The following is a 16,935-nucleotide window of genomic DNA, read 5'->3' as shown; positions in this document are numbered from 1 at the left end:
CCACAGTCAGTATCTCCTATCAGGAAGCTTCCATAAGTCTCTTATCCTTGTTGATCAGAGGGCAGACAGAATGAAAATCACAATCACAGAAAAGTAATCAAACTGATTACATGGACCACAGCCTTGTCTAACTCAATGAAACTATGAGCCATGCCATGTAGGGCCACCCAGGGTTCATGGTGGGGAGTTCTGATGAAACTTGGTCCATTGGAGAAGGGAAAGGCAAACCACTTCAGTATTTTTTGCCTTGAGGACCCCATGAACAATATGAAAAGGCAAAAATATATGACACTGAAAGATGAACTCCCCAGGTTGGCAGGTGCCCAATATGCTACTGGAGAAGAGTGGAGAAATAATTCCAGAAGATGGAAAAGATGGAGCCAAAGAAAAACAACACCCAGCTGTTGGTGTGTCTGGTGATGGAAGTAAGTCTGATGCTGTAAAGAACAATATTGCATAGGAACCTTGAATGTTAGATCCACGAATCAAGGTAAATTAGAAGTGGTCAAATAGGAGATGGAGTGAACATTGACATTTTAGGAGTCAGTGAACTAAAATGGATTGGAATGGGTGAATTTAACTCAGATGACCATTATATATAGTACTGTGGGACAGAATCTCTTAGAAGAAATGGAATAGCCCTCATAGTCACCAAAAGAGTCCAAAATGTAGTAATTGGGTGCAATCTCAAAAATGACAGAATGATCTATTTGTTTCCAAGGCAAACCATTCACTATCACAGTAATCCAATTCTATGCCCCAACCAGTAATGCTGAAGAAGCTGAAGCTGAATGGTTCTATGAAGACCTATAGGACCTTCTAGAACTAACACCCAAAAAAGATGTCCTTTTCATCATAGGGGACTGGAATGCAAAAGTAGGAAGTCAAGAGATACCTGGAGTAACAGGCAAATTTGACCTTGGAGTACAAAATGAAGCAGGGAAAAGGCTAACAGAGTTTTGCCAAGAGAACACACTGGTCATAGCAAACACAATCTTACAACAACACAAGGAAAGACTCTATATGTGGACCTCACCAGATGGTCAATACCAAAATCAGATTAATTATATTCTTTACAGCCAAAAGTGGAGAAGCTCTATACAGCCAGCATAAACAATACCAGGGGCTGACTATGGCTCAGATCATGAACTCCTTGTTGCCAAAATTCAGACTTAAATTGAAGAAAGTAGGGGAAACCACTAGACCATTCAGCTATAACCTAAATCAAATCCTTTATGATTATACAGTGGAAGTGACAAATAGATTCAAGGGATTAGATCTGAGAGACAGAGTGCCTGAAGAACTATGGACGGAGGTTCATGATATTATACAGGAGGCTGTGATCAAAACCATTCCCAAGAAAAATAAATACAAAAAGGCAAAATGATTGTCTGAGGAGGCCTTACAAATAGCTGTGAAAATAAGAGAAGTGAAAGGCAAAGGAGAAAAGGAAAGATATACCCATTTGAAGGCAGAGTTCCAAAGAATAGCAAGGAGAGATCAGAAAGCCTTCCTCAGTGATCAGTGCAAAGAAGTAGAGGAAAATAATAAAATGGGAAAGACTAGAGATCTCTTCAAGAAAATTAGAGATACCAAGGGAAAATTTCATGCAAAGATGGGCTCGATAAAGGACAGAAATGGTATGGACCTAACAGAAGCAGAAGATATTAAGAAGAAGTGGTAAGAATACATAGAAGAACTGTACAAAAAAGGTCTTCATAACCCAAATAACCACGATGGTGTGATCACTCACCTAGAACCAGACATCCTGGAGTACAAAGTCAAGTGGGCCTTAGGAAACATCACTATGAACAAAGCTAGTGGAGGTGATGGAATTCCAGTTGAGTTATTTCAAATCCTAAAGGATGATGCTGTGAATGTGCTGCACTCAATATGTCAGCAAATTTGGAAAACTCAGCAGTGGCCACAGGACTGGAAAAGGTCAGTTTTCATTCCAATCCCAAAGAAGGGCAAAGCCAAAGAATGTTCAAACTTCTGCACAATTTCACTCATCTCACACTCTAGCAAAGTAATGCTCAAAATTCTCCAAGCCAGGATTCAACCATATGTGAACCATGAACTTCCAGATGTTCAAGATGGATTTAGAAAAGACAGAGGAAGCAGTGATCAAATTGCCAACATCTGTTGGATCATAGAAAAAGCAAGAGAGTTCCAGAAAACCTCTACGTCTGCTTTGTTGATTGCACCAAAGCCTTTGACTATATAGATCACAGCAAGCTGTGGGAAATTCTTCAACAGATGGGAATACTGGACAATCTTACCTGTCTCCTGAGAAATCTGTATGCAGGTCAAGAAGCAACAGTTAGAACCGAACAGGGAACAAAAGACTGGTTCCAAATAGGGAAAGGAGTACATCAAGGCTGCATATTGTCACCCTGCTTATTTAAATTATATGCAGAGTATATCATGCAAAATGTAGCTGGAATCAAGATTGCCAGGAGAAATATCAATAACCTCAGATATGCAGATGATACCACTTTTATGGCAGGAAGTGAAGAGGAACTAAAGAGCCTCTTGATGAAAGTGAAAGAGGAGAGAAAAAGCTGGCTTAAATCTCAACATTCAAAAAACTAAGGTCATGGCTTCCAGTCCTATCATTTCATGGCTTATAGATGGGGAAACAACGGAAACAGTGACAGACTTTATTTTCTTGGGCTCCAAAACCACTGCCAGTGATGACTATAGTCATGAAAATAAAAGACACTTGCTCCTTGGAAGAAAGGCTATGACCAATCCAGACACTGTTTTAAAAAGCAGAGACATTACTTTGATGACAAAAGTCCATCTGGTCAAAGCTACTGGTTTTTCCAGTAGTCATGTGAGAGTTGGACTCCAAAGAAAGCTGAGTGCCAAAGAATTAATGTTTTTAAACTGGTGGTGGTGGTGGTGGTGGTGGAGGAGAAGGCTCTTGAGAGTCCCTTGGACTGCAAAGAAATCAAGCCAGTCAATCCTAAAGGAAATCAATCCTGACTGTTCATTGGAAGGACTGATGCTGAAGCTCCAATACTTTGGCCACCTGATGTGAAGAACTGACTCATTAGAAAAGACCTTGATGCTGGGAAAGATTGAAGGCAAGAGGAGAAGGGGAGAACAGAGGATAAAATGGTTGGATGGCATCACCAACTCAATAGACATGAATTTCAACAAACTCCAGGAGTTGGTGATGGACAGGGAAGCCTGGTGTGCTGCAGTCCATGGGGCTGCAAAGAGTTGGACACACCTGAGTGATTGAACTGAACTGATAAATTATGTCAGGTCTCCAAAGAATAATTCTAGTCTTTCTTTTATCATGCTTTTTTAATATAAATATTTTTCTTTCAATAAGTAAGTGTGTCTGTAAACCTACTAGTACAGCAAAATTCAGTAACATATTATAAAAATGGGTGAATGTGGCAAAAATGTAAAAAGGAAAAGGAAAATATTGTCCTGAGCCTTTGCTTCCATCAATTTATAACATCTGTCACTCTGCCACAGTCTTCCTTGTCGAAAATTTTCTCCACAATTTCGATTCCAACCTGACTACTGAAATGCTCTCAGCCATTTTTCCAACTTGACTTGGTGACTGCATTCATTCTCAGAGTCTGCCCAGGGTCTGTATGGAAGAGTCATAGGTCTCTTTCAGATCAATGCCTATAGGAGCCAATGATGCTCTCCCAGCTGTGGCAGGGACTTTCAGCTAAAGAGTCTGCTTGTTTCAGAAGCTACAGGGCATCAACAGAGCCTTCATCAGACTAAATCACCAAGTGACCACGTGAAGAAGAGCTGAACTGTGTAGATAAACACTTAGTCACTGAGACTTGGGGGTTTTGGTTATTTGCATGTCTGTTGCAGACTGTTTTCCTGTGCAAAGAGTATCTGAGACTGGCATTACAGAACATTGTACTGGGAAATGCTATCAGAATAAACACCCATGGGGAAAGAGAAAGAACCAGAATCAGGCAGTAACAGAAGATGGGCTACGGGATGGTCCCCACAGGGCTCAAGTGGCTCCATGGGGAGCTCTGAAGCTACACTGGCCTCTTACAGTTGTCCCAAGCCGGAGACAGGGGCTGAGACTTTATGTCCCCAAAGCAATGAGTCACAAATAAAAGCTGCCCAAGGAGGGAGTTGTGATGCTGGGTAAGGAACTCTCACCAAAGGTAACTCCTGTGGAGGACTTGAGCTGAGAGTCAGCAGTTAGGACTACCCCTAGCAGTTGGAAAAATCAGTTCTCTTGGGCTTCCCTTGTGGCTCAGCTGATAAAGAATCCACCTGCAATGAGGGAGACCTGGGTTTGATCCCTGGGTTGGGAAAATCCCCTGGAGAAGGGAACAGCTACCTATTCCAGTATTCTGGCCTGGAGAATTCCATGGACTGTATAGTCCATGGGGTCTCGAAGAGTCAGACACAACTGAGTGACTTTCACTTTCACTTTTCACTGTCATTCCTGAAAAGGGATCTGGGAAAGGCATCATGGTATGCACTCCAGCAGTATAACTGGCTGATTCTGACATCTATGGAGAGGCCAAGTCACTTCCCCAAGTCACAAAGTTGCAAATGGCAGAACTAGCATTCAAACCCACAACTGTATGACTCTTAATCTTAGCTATTATGTGGAACTGCCTACCTGTCTAAACATAATCCCAGGCCTATCTTTTGCCTGGAGGCCAGTAAAGTGGGGTCATTACCATTTACTAAGAAATTTCTCTAAATGCTGTACTTGCACAACATTGTGAGAAAGGAGTAGGTTCCCAGTCATGCAAAAGGCAACCCAGGCTTAGAGAAGATAAGCTACATGTCCTTGTTAAACAGTAACTTAATGAGACAGGGACCCTGATGTGCTTTACTCTAGGATCCATATTCTGATTCTGAAGACTTGGGCCAAAGCCTCACAAGGAAAACTAAATACAGAGCTTCTTTGATCTACAATGGGCTACATCCTGATACACCCACTATAAGTTGAAAATATCCGAGGTCAAAGGGCATTCCAGCTTAGCCTAGCTTACCTTATACATGCTCATGTTGTGTTAGCCTACAACTGGGCAAAACTAACACAAAGTTTAAAGTGTTGAATATCTCATGTAATTGAATGAATACCATACTGAAAGGAAAACAGAATGGTTGTTGGGTGCAGGATGCTTGTCAGCACACCAGTTGTTTACCCTCCTGGATGATTGTGGGACTGGCTGGGAGCTGCAGTTCTTTGCCACCACCCAGCAACACTGGAGTATAAAATAGCAAATAGCTAGCCCGGTGGCAGGGGTAGGAGGGGAAAGGTGCACGGTAAATCAAGTTTCAAAATATTAGGTACAGTTTCTACTGAATGGGTATCACTTTCCCACCACCATAAAGTCAAAAAAAAAAAAAAAAACCCTAAGTCAAACCACCCTAAGTCGAGGCATGTCTGTGGTCCAAAGCTTCTGAGGTTGGGCCACATGATCTCCTCCACTACTGTTGGCGTTTGTTTAGCAAGGAATGCTCATTTTCGAAGCTTCATAACTAAGACTTTCCCAGTATCACATGTTTCTATAGGATTGTATGCAGATTTTACAATGCCTAATTTCCTGCTGATATTCTGATGAGGGAATAGCTTTCCTTCACTAGTGTGCTTGATAAGGGATGGAGATCAAGGTATCTGGTCCTTAGTCCTGCTCCTACTATATCTGATATGAAAGTGAAAGTCACACAGTCGTGTCCAACTCTTTGCAATCCCATGGACTGTACAGTCCCTGGAATTTTCCAGGCCAGCATACTGGAGTGGGCAGCCTTTCCCTTCTCCAGGGAATCTGCCCAATTCAGGGATCACATTATAGGTGGATTCTTTATCAGCTGAGCCACCAGGGAAACCCCTATATCTGATGAACTTAAACAGTTAACCTTGCCTGACCACAAAGCTAAGGGGGATGGACACTACACATAGGTTCTAAATGACAGTTTCTTATTCAGATTCAATTCATCAAGCATTTATGTTGCTCATTCATGTCCAGCTCTGTGACCCCGTGGACTGCAGCATACCAGGACTCCCTGTCCATCAACAACTCCCAGAGTTTACTCAAACTCATGTCCATCGAGTCAGTGATGCCATCCAACCACCTCATCCTCTGTCGTCCCCTTCTCCTACTGCCTTCAATCTTTCCCAGCATCAGGGTCTTTTCCAATGAGTCATTCCTCACATCAGGTGGCCAAAGTATTGGAGTTTCAGCTTCAGCATCAGTTCTTCCAATCAATATTCAGGACTGATCTCCTTGCAGTCCAAGGGACTCTAAGGAGCCTTCTCCAACACCATAGTTCAAAAGCACCAATTCTTAAGCATTCAGCTTTATTTAGAGTCCAACTCTCACGTCCATACACGACTACTGGAAAAACCATAGCTTTGACTAGATGGATCTTTGTCGGCAAAGTAATGTCTCTGCATTTTAATATGCTGCCTAGGTTGGTCATAGCTTTTCTTCCAAGAAGCAAGCGTCTTTTCATTTCATGGCTGCAGTCACCAACTGCAGTGATTTTCAAGCTCCCCAAAAATAAAGTCTGTCACTGTTTCCATTGTTTCCCCATCTATTTTCCATAAAGTGATAGGATAAGATGCCATGATCTTAGTTTTCTGAATGCTGAACTGGATCTTAATGCTAAGTTTTTGAAATCTTTTCTGAATGTTGAGTTTTCTGAATGTTGAGTTGGATGCCATGATCTTAGTTCTCTGAATGGAACTTATACTATGTATCAAGTAATAGACTGGATCCTACATATTTACTAATTTTAACCTCCCTTGATCCCTCAGGCAATTCTCATCGTTTGAAGTAGAGTTCTGAACAATGACTAAAGGTTTAAAACAAAGCCATGCACTCAAAAAAAGTAATAAACATATCTGGTTCACTTGGCAATAGTTTGGGGAAAAGCTTTAAATGTGGGTATCCATAGAATTACCCATGAAAATAGCCCATAGAATAGCAGTGCTTATTAAAATACTTTAATTTGTTCATTTATTCACTAAGAACACACCAGAGACTGCACCAGACTATCAGAGTACAGAAGTAACTAAAACAGTCTATGACCATGAGGATTAATAGAGTAGAAGCTGTGATTTATAAGGACAGAGGGAGACACACATGTATGTCATTAGAAACAACATTTATAAAGGTAATATAAGTAAAATTTGAGGTTCTAATATACTTCAGTTACTATATTACCTGATTAGATTATAAATTATGAGAAATGACATTTCAGTTTCTGTTCAGTATTCTATATCTTTTAGTTGGCATTTGCAAACACTCAATAATTTTGTGTTCAATGACTATATGTGATCTCATTAATCCATTTTATAGCTGAGGAAATTGTACAGTAAGTGGTAGTTCTATTGGTGAAACTCAAAAATTTCTGTTAACCACCTTCTAACTCCTCTTTACAGATTCCCATAAATATATACAAGGTGAACCAACTGAGGAAAATTCACAAACATCTGACTGTATTTCCACTGGACCATGAACTATAAGACATCAAGAGGCATGTCTGTCTTGTTTATCATAATATTCTCTAGCGTGCCAAGTATGTACACACACACACACACACACACACACACAGAGTCTTTCAGTTTTGGCGTTTGAATCAAACATGTGTTTCCTTCCAAGGATGTATTTTATACCATTAGTGTTAGCCATAGAGAAGGCAATGGCACCCCACTCCAGTACTCTTGCCTGGAAAATCCCATGGGCCTAGGAGTTTGATGGGCTGCAGTCCTTGGGGTCTCGAAGAGTCAGACACGACTGAGCGACTTTACTTTCACTTTTCACTTTCATGTATTGGACAAGGAAATGGCAACCAACTCCAGTGCTCTTGCCTGGAGAATCTCAGGGACGGTGGAGCCTGGTGGGCTGCCATCTATGGGGTTACACAGAGTTGGATACGACTGAAGCAACTTAGCAGCAGCAGCAGTGTTAGTCAGCTCTTTTATTCGTTTGCTGAGGCTACTTGGAAAATACCATAGACTGAGTGACAAACAACTGAAATCTTTTTTCTCACAGTTCTAGATACTGGAAGTCCAATATCAAGGTGTGAGCAAGGTCAGTGTCTGGTGAGAGAGCTCCTTCCCTAGTTTGCAGGTGGTCACCTTACCAGGTCCCCACAACAGCTTTCTTCCTTGCATGTACATGGATAAAGCAAACTGTGTTCTTATACGGCCACCATTTCTGCCTAATTAGGACCCCACCCTTATGATATAATTTAGACTTGCATTCAGTTCAGTTCAGTCACTCAGTCGTGTCCGACTCTTTGCAGCCCCATGAATCACAGCACACCAGGCCTCCCTGTCCATCACCAACTCCCAGAGTTCACTCAGACTCACGTCCATCGAGTTGGTGATGCCATCCAGCCATCTCATCCTCTGTCGTCCCCTTCTCCTCCTGCCCCCAATCCCTCCCAGCATCAAAGTCTTTTCCAATGAGTCAACTCTTCACATGAGGTGGCCAAAGTACTGGAGTTTCAGCTTTAGCATAAGTCCTTCCAAAGAACACCCAGGACTGATCCCCTTTAGAATGGACTGGTTGGATCTCCTTGCAGTGCAAGGGACTCTCAAGAGTCTCCTCCAACACCACAGTTCAAAAGCATTGATTCTTTCGGCGCTCAGCTTTCTTCACAGTCCAACTCTCACATCCATACATGACTACTGGACCATAGCCTTGACTAGACGGACCTTTGTTGGCAAAGTAATATCTCTGCTTTGGAATATGCTATCTAGGTTGGTCATAACTGTCCTTCCAAGGAGTAAGCATCTTTTAATTTCATGGCTGCAATCACTATCTGCAGTGATTTTGGAGCCTCAAAAAATAAAGTCTGACACTGGTTTCCACTGTTTCTCCATCTATTTCCCATGAAGTGATGGGACCAGATGCCATGATCTTCATTTTCTGAATGTTGAGCTTTAAGCCAACTTTTTCACTCTCCTCTTTCACTTTCATCAAGAGGCTCTTTAGTTCTTCTTCACTTTCTGCCATAAGGGTGGTGTCCTCTGCATATCTGAGGTTATTGATATTTCTCCTGGCAATCTTTTGAATCCCATTAATGTAGCCCATACAGAAGAGTGTCCTAGGCATACAGCCTGAAATAAGACTGGAAAACATATCTGGAAAAACCAGAAAACTTCCACTGCAGTAGGTTGAAAAAATGATGAATAGAATAAATGAAGTTATAAAATGTTGTGGAGACTTGGGAGGTATGACAGCACATTAGTTCAGGGCAGAGGAGTTATAAGCCATAAAGTTGAGGTCACCAGGGACTAGATGTGGAAGGATTTTGTATGATTAGCTAAGGATTTTGGACTTTATTTATCCAAAAATATGAGAGAAAACACAGAAAAGGGGAACAGAAATAAAGAAAATTGATGATAATAACCAAATTCTAAAAACCAATAATAATATCTCAAAGTCTTCTATAGAAAAAAGTTATTATTAACAGAGGACTAGAAGTAAAGGTAAGAGATAAGAATGTTTAGCACTATGTAAATCAGAGAAAATGGCTTACAGTCTTAAAAGTGCTGAAAGGAAAACACTTTTCTATCGCCAGAAAAAACACTTTTCAAAACTTAGGTAAAAATAAAGACTTTTAGACATACAAAGGCTGCAAGAATTTGTTAACAGATACAGTATACAAAAAATAAAAATTAAAGGAACTAAAGGAAGAATGGAAATGATACTAAAAGGAACGTTGTATCAACACAAAAGACTGTAGAGTGCCAAATATGGTAAATACAAATGACATTTTCTAATTTTTTTCAAGTTTATTGTGGTAAGAAAAGTTAACATGAGATCTGCCTTCTTAAGAGAATATTCACTTTTACCATGATGTCCTTAGCCATAAAAGAAGTCTCAAATTTTAAACAACTGAAATAAAGCTGAGCATGCTCTTTGATCACAATAGAATTAAAACTAATATTATCAGAAAATAGCAAGATAACTCAAAATTGCCCACATGTGTATGAAATCAATAATACATTGCTAAAGAAACCATTTGAAGGAGAAACAAGAAGAGAAATGATAAGGTATTCCAAACTGGATGAAAATTAAAACATATCAATTTTTGAGATGTGGTTAAAGCAGGAAAAGCAAATGGTAAAGTCAATCACCTAAATTCACACATTAAAAAGCTGGATATAGAAGAGCAAATAAAAACCCAAAGTGTGCGAAAAGGCAAGAAACAAACAGTGTGCAATACACACGGTAACAGGAAGCAGATCAGTAATTGCGTGGGCTGGAGGTTGAGGGTCACTGATCACAAAGGGTCAGCAGAGGACATCTTAGCATGAGAGTTTTCCTTATTTTGATGGTAGTGGTGATTACAAGAAGGTATAGAATTATCAAAAGTCACTGAACTTTACACCTGAACTGAGTGTTTTATTGTATGTAAATTCTGCCCCATTAAATTTGATTTAAAATTTAACAAGTGCACTCAACATTTAGTGGGATCATTTTGTTAAGCATGGAAGTTGGAAATAAAAATTAATGAAAATGGCGATTCTGATTACAGCAGCTACTAGAGATAAGATAAACATCTATTTTCCAAAGGCTGACCTAAACCAGTTTGGATAGAAAGTATAACACACTTGTCAACAACAACAACAAAAAAAAACCCTGAGTAGTATGTATAATTACCCCCCTTTTCCAAACAAAAGAGATTTAAAAGTTTAATTAACCAACCCACAGTCATACAGACATTAAAGAAAGTAACAGAGACTGAAATCCCAGGCCAAGTGAGGAACAGCGTATTAGTGGCCAGATACATCATTGGCCACCACAGTTGGTGGGTTAACACAAGCAAGATCTTGTCCCCAAAATGTGTTTCCATTTGGTGAATTTAGCACTGTTCTCTTGTTTCAACTTACTTTCATTTGATTCATTCCAGTGAATCTGCATTTAGGTGTGCTTCTTTGTAATGCTTTGATGTTTAGTTTTACATTCACCACCTCCCCTCTTCCATTGTCTCCACTCACCTTGGACACTTAATTAGCAGCATATCCTGTGTCCTCCGCCTGGCATGAAGTCTCTTGGAGCCTCTTTTTCTCCACGGAGGCTCAGCCTTTCCCAGCGCAGCAGGTAGAATGCTGCGGGCAACTGGCCAGACTGCGCACACAATCTATTTAAGAGATGGAAAGAGAAGCAGGGCTCGGAAACACATTCTCAGCCTTTATGCATTTTACAACATATGTGCCAGGAAAGTGTCCCATTGGCTGTATTATTTCAGAGGCTGAGTGTCCAGGGCAAAGTGAGACAGGGCTGCAGCGTGGAGGGCATGTACATCTTGTGTGTATCAGCCTGGTAGCAACTGCAATAATGATTTTCCTTCTGAAATAGAGGTCTGCCTGAAGTTGACTAATGAGTCACAAGAGACATGCTTGTGCTTGCTGCTTTTTATCCCCTTCTTCCTTCAGAAAGAGTGGATTTCACACCTACAAGAGCACCTTTCCCCAATGCAAAGGTTTGAAAACCTGCTGACCCACTTTAAAGGTTGTACACGGATTTGTGACCTGGCCCTGTCACTCAGAGGCTGAAAGATGGTGGGTAATTCACTTATCTTCTCTCAGATTCATTTTCTTTAGTGGCAAGTGAAGGAAAAGATACCAGCATCACAGGCTGGGAATGAAAAATTCAATGAGATAATGCATTCAACCTTTTACATAGGCTTTAAGAGAATTGTAACATAATTCACAATTATTGCTCTTGGTAAACATCTCATTGTTGAGATCCTTCTTCTTACTAAACACCCTTGCTTCCTATTCAAGGGGAAAGCTTTTGAAGATCACATATAGAATTATAAAAATGTGCTAACAGGAACTTGGAATCCAAAGCTTAGTATTTTCACAAGTGAAACTGAAGTCCAAGGAAGGGAAATATTTTGCCCATAATTCTGACCTTGGTTACTCTTACCTGCTGAGATTTGACATTTGTTTGGATTCTAGGGCCTTTTGAGATCAATGAATTATTATTATTGACAAGACATGTCTATACAATAGATCCCAGTGCTGTGTTTCCTATGCCACTGTTAAGAATTTTCCACAAGGCACACTTCTTCCTAGACAAAATATTGTGTACATGCAGAGCATGATATTAATATTTTGCACGTTTCAGATCATCCAAATTCTAGCACTAAAAACCGAATCATGAAATGTCAGGGTTGGAAGTAACTTAAAGGATAATTAGTCATTCTATCTGTACTTTATGTTTCTTTGTTTGCTGGGTACCAAGAACTCTGCAATTTCTGGTCCAGACTTTTTAAGGGGCATGCCAAGAGGTACCCAAATGATAGGTGTTCGTGGGTGTGGGTTGCGGTCCATATCTTTCAAGCAAAGCCTCTTACCGCTTCAGGGCTGAGAAAGAATGTGGTTCTCAGGAGCCAGTTCTCCCCAGGCCACCACTTTCCGGCACAAAAACCCAAGGCTCTGAAAGTTCGAAATCGAAACCTGGCTTTGCATATTGTTATGACATTGTATTTGTCAAGCTAGGAGGATAGATTTGAAAGTTTATTAGCTTGATTTGTAACCCTTAAATATTTAGACACATGGTATGTGGGCCACTATTTGTACTCTTATGCAGGGCCCTGCAAATGTTAGGGGCAGGCACACTGAAAGCTACACTTGAAGATTGTTTGCTGGAAATGAAGGTTTTCCAAACCATAACCCCATAAAACTAATCTAAGAAATGCGAAAAAGGTGCTCCTTTAAAAAAAAAAAAAAGACGTGATAAGTGAAAGAAGAGCAATCACACTGCTGCCTATTAGATACTCAGTCCTCTCTTGCTGGCTATAATCATGAGTACTATTACCAATTCAGTAGTAGTAGCTATCATAGCACTATTATTTTCCAGCCTTCAGAGCATGTATTACTGCTTTAAATTATTATTTGTTTATGGGTTTGTTACATGTCATTCCACTAAAATATGTTATACAAGAGAGTGGGCCTTATCTGCCTTAATCACCTGTTTCCTCTGACTATAACAGATTCTTTACTGACTGAGGCACCAGGGAAGCCCCATTTAACACACAATAAGCATGAAATGGGCTCCCCAGGTGGCACAAGAGGTAAAGAATCTGCCTGCCAATGTGGGAGACACTAGAGTCACAGGTTCGATCCCTGAGTCAGGAAGATCCCCTGGAGTAGGAAATGGCACCCCACTCCAATATTCTTGCCTGGAGAATTCCATGGACAGAAAAACCTGGGGGGTTACAGTCCATGGGGCTGAAAAGAGTAGGATGTGACGGAGTACACAACACAAGCTTTAAATAAACACTTTTTAAAATTCCATTAGACAGCTGATTTTAGAATACACTCAGTAACAGGCCCCAAAGATTTATAAATGCCAGCTGCTTTTACCCATGACTGGGCAGGGGAGAGTTGCAGTCACAATCACACACCACGTTATTGCCTGCCCTCCATCCTCAGGAATGGCCACAAGAGAAAATTTAAAACAAACATTCTAAAAATCAAAAAGCAGAGTCATTTTCTGTGTCAGGGTCTTGCAGGCTATCTGCAGGAAGGCAATCAGGATTTTCGGGAAAGAGGATATAAGGCTTAAATAAGACTGGATGAAGCTGCATTATCTCATTATCTCTAAGGGGAGGTCGGAGCCATATCCCCATTTAAAAGAACAAACATATGGACACCAAGTGGGGAATGGGGCACGGGAGGGGTGTTGGGATGATCTGGGACAGTGGGATTGACACATACATTATTGATATTATGAATGAGATAGATAACTAATGAGAAGTTGCTGTATGGCACCAGGACTCAACTCAGTGCTCTGCGGTGACCTAAATGGAAAGGAAACACAAAAAAGAGAGAATATATGTATACTGATAACTGATTCATTTTGCTGTACCGTAGAAACTAACACAACACTGTAAAGCAACTATATTCCAGTAAAATTTTTAAAATAAATAAAACTGATAAAAAATAAATAATAAAAGAACTGTAGATTCAGAAAGGGTAATGAATTGACTCTAGGTCAAATAGCCAGTAAGAGATGGCATGGGCTTTGAATCAGGAGAGTTCAACTCCTCCTGAGCCTGAAATTTTACCACTGAACTTTCCGAGTAGAGTGTGAATTTGATAGTGTGTCTCCTTCATTCACGGAACAGCTCAAGAATTCAGTGTTTCCGAAAGAAGAGCAAAATTTCATGATTTCTAGTGGTTCCATCACTTAAACCTTGCAAAACCATGGCTTAGTAATGAAGGCCTGCTATTGAAAGCTTACCCATTCATACCACCAAATCTCTTCCAGCTTTGCTTGTATCAGGCAGTAAGCATGAGCCTCAGATACTTTTGAGGAAATACCTACATCAAGTTATATCTCTGAGTCCTCAACAGTGTAGCTCGCACATAGAGTAAGGGCTCAATTCACAAAGAGTGAATTAACTGAGAAATTACCTGGTCATCCAGTGGTTAGGCCTCGTCACTTTCATTGATGAGACCTAGGTTCAATCCCTGATTGGAGGAACTAAGATTCTGCAAGCCTCACAGTGAGTCAGCAAAAAAAAAAAAAGGAGAGAGAGAGAAGAAAGAAAAGCACTGGAGCTAAGTTTTAACTTACTACTGGTACACTTTTAAACTTAATCGCTTTGAGCTTCCATTTTTCCAACAGAGGTAATGCTACTGAAGCAGGTTCATTTTTCTTGACTCACATCAAGCTAAATTGCTGAGACGCTGAGGCTTGCAGTTAAGGGAGGGTTTATGACAAAGGCAGCCAATCAAGGAGACAGAAGGACTCCAGATCCACTTCCCAGAAGGCAAGGTGCTTGTGGCATTTATGGGATAAGGAAAAATGCAGCAAGGCAGTAAAAGGTATGGGGAGAGCCTTTAATAAACCAAGGAGCTTAGCTTGACCTGAGGCCCTCTGAAATCAAAAGGTCAAGGAGCTGAGACTTGCACATGCCCAGTCTTAACCAACTTAGCCTAAACTAGACACAGCTGACTCCAAGTGCCTGGAAAACTCAGGCAAACATCTTATTGTTTAGGCTACCGTGCTGCTTGAAAGGCATGCAAAGTTTTGGTAGTTTTCACTCAACCTTGATGAGGGAAGGCAGGTGAAATGGATTTGGCTAATGATTACCATGGCAACCCACTCCAGTACTCTTGCCTGGAAAACCCCATGGACAGAGGAGCCTGGTAGGCTGCAATCCATGGGGTCGCTAAGAGTCGGGCACGACTGAGCGACTTCACTTTCACTTTTCACTTTCCTGCATTGGAGAAGGAAATGGCAACCCACTCCAGTATTCTTGCCCGGAGAATCCCAGAGACGAGGGAGCCTGGTGGCTGCCGTCTATGGGGTCACACAGAGTCGGACACGACTGAAGCGACTTAGCAGTAGCAGCAATGATTACCCAGTTTCAGTAATATCTACTCTACTCTGCTGGCCATTTGTAAAGAACAACTGAAATAATAATAGCAAGCACATTTATATGGCATTTCCAGGTAGCAGACAGTCTCTCAACACTTCTTATGTGGGATCTTTTTTAATCCTTTCTCAATCGTGTCCAACTCTCTGAGATCCCATGGACTGTAACCCACCAGCCTCCTCTGTCCACGGAATTTCACAGATAAGACTACTACAGTGGGTTGCCCTTTCCTACCCCAGGGGAATCCTCCCAACCCAGGGATCAAACTCAAGTCTCTTTCGTCTCCTACATTGGCAGGCATATTCTTTACCATTAGTGCTACCTGGGAAGCCCTATTTAATCCTTACAAAAGTTCTAATAGGAACATAGTGGGAGAATTTCTCATCCCTAGAAAAGTAAGACAACAGAAGTTTAAACATCTTGCCCAGGCTCACTCAGCTTATAATTGGGAAGAGCTGGATGGGAACACAGCAATCTAACCATAGGGTTTCTGGCTGTTACCCTCTCTCTCCATTGTGCAATTACATTTTGTTGATTTGTTGTTTACTTGCTAAGTCATGTCCAACTCTTTTGCAGCCCCATGGACTATAGTCCACCAGGCTCCTCTGTCCATGGGATTCTCCAGGCAAGAATACTGGAGTGGGTTGCCTTTCCTTTCTCCAGGGGATCTTCCCGACCCAGGGATCAAACCCCCATCTCCTTCATTGCAGGCAGATTCCTTACCACTGACACCTGGGAAGCCCTTTGTTGATTACAAAGCACTATTCAAAGAAGAGAACTTCTTACTCTTATCTTCTCTTTTAGAAAAGACATTTCCTCCCCTACTTTGTACATCCAATTCTTGTCCTGATTGCTCTGCAGGTTTGTTTGTATTCTGTTATCCTGTAGTCACGAAGCAGAATTTTGGTTCTGAAGACAGGACTAGACTTACTTGCCCTATACTAAGCTGGCTTGTCAGCCCTGTTAGCTGTGTAAGGTCTTGTGTTCACGTTTCCCTCTGCCCAGCCCAGCCTTGGGAGTGTAAACCAAGATTCTCATGAATAAAAGAATGCAGAGGCCCTCTGGTTGTTTATTGCTGGCTGTGCATCCTGAATCCAGTTATCCCCACCACTAGCTCTGCAGCCCCAGGAGTGGTGTGTTTAGAGCCTCATTGATTGAAATCAGCCAGATGTTTGGAAATTGAGATGTGAGCCCATGCTGCCACAAAGGAGCCTCCAGAATGTGAATTCCTGATGGTCGGCAGGGGAGGGGGAGCGAGAGGGGAGGGGCCCATAAAATGAGCAAAAGCACCGAGATGGTTATAGGCGTCTCACTTCCCCGCCTGGGCTGGTAGCTGAGCATACCTGAATTGAGTTTTAAGCTTTAGTAATGAATTTAACGCTCCCGTTTGGGAGATGGCAGTTTCAGCTTTCAGTTTAGTGGAGACAGTATTATTTTCAAGTGAAAAGTGGAGAATTGGAGAAACAGAGGTGCTTAGCTTCGAGAATGGAGCTGTTTGGGATAATGATGACTTGAGGAAATAGCGTGTTGTAGTGGAGACAGGCTGAGAATGAGGGTTCA

At 41.3% G+C, this 16,935-nt stretch overlaps 1 long non-coding RNA gene across 2 annotated transcripts in view; it reads right to left on the bottom strand.

Moving 5' to 3' along the window:
* Window positions 1-16,935, bottom strand: part of LOC138990775 (uncharacterized) — a 586,949-nt gene that overhangs the window by 193,471 nt on the left and 376,543 nt on the right. Inside the window, exon 1 of one of the 2 annotated variants that reach the window (XR_011466877.1) lies at window positions 10,979-11,115. The exons of the other annotated variant lie outside the window; for it this stretch is intronic. This is a non-coding gene — a long non-coding RNA (uncharacterized lncRNA). Of the gene's footprint in view, window positions 1-10,978; window positions 11,116-16,935 lie in introns of those variants that run through there. 2 annotated transcript variants of the gene reach the window in all.

This window comes from Bos mutus, chromosome 14, assembly GCF_027580195.1.
Source record: "Bos mutus isolate GX-2022 chromosome 14, NWIPB_WYAK_1.1, whole genome shotgun sequence".
NCBI classification, from domain to species: Eukaryota; Metazoa; Chordata; class Mammalia; order Artiodactyla; family Bovidae; genus Bos; species Bos mutus.
This window is presented reverse-complemented; position numbering and strand designations above follow the sequence as displayed.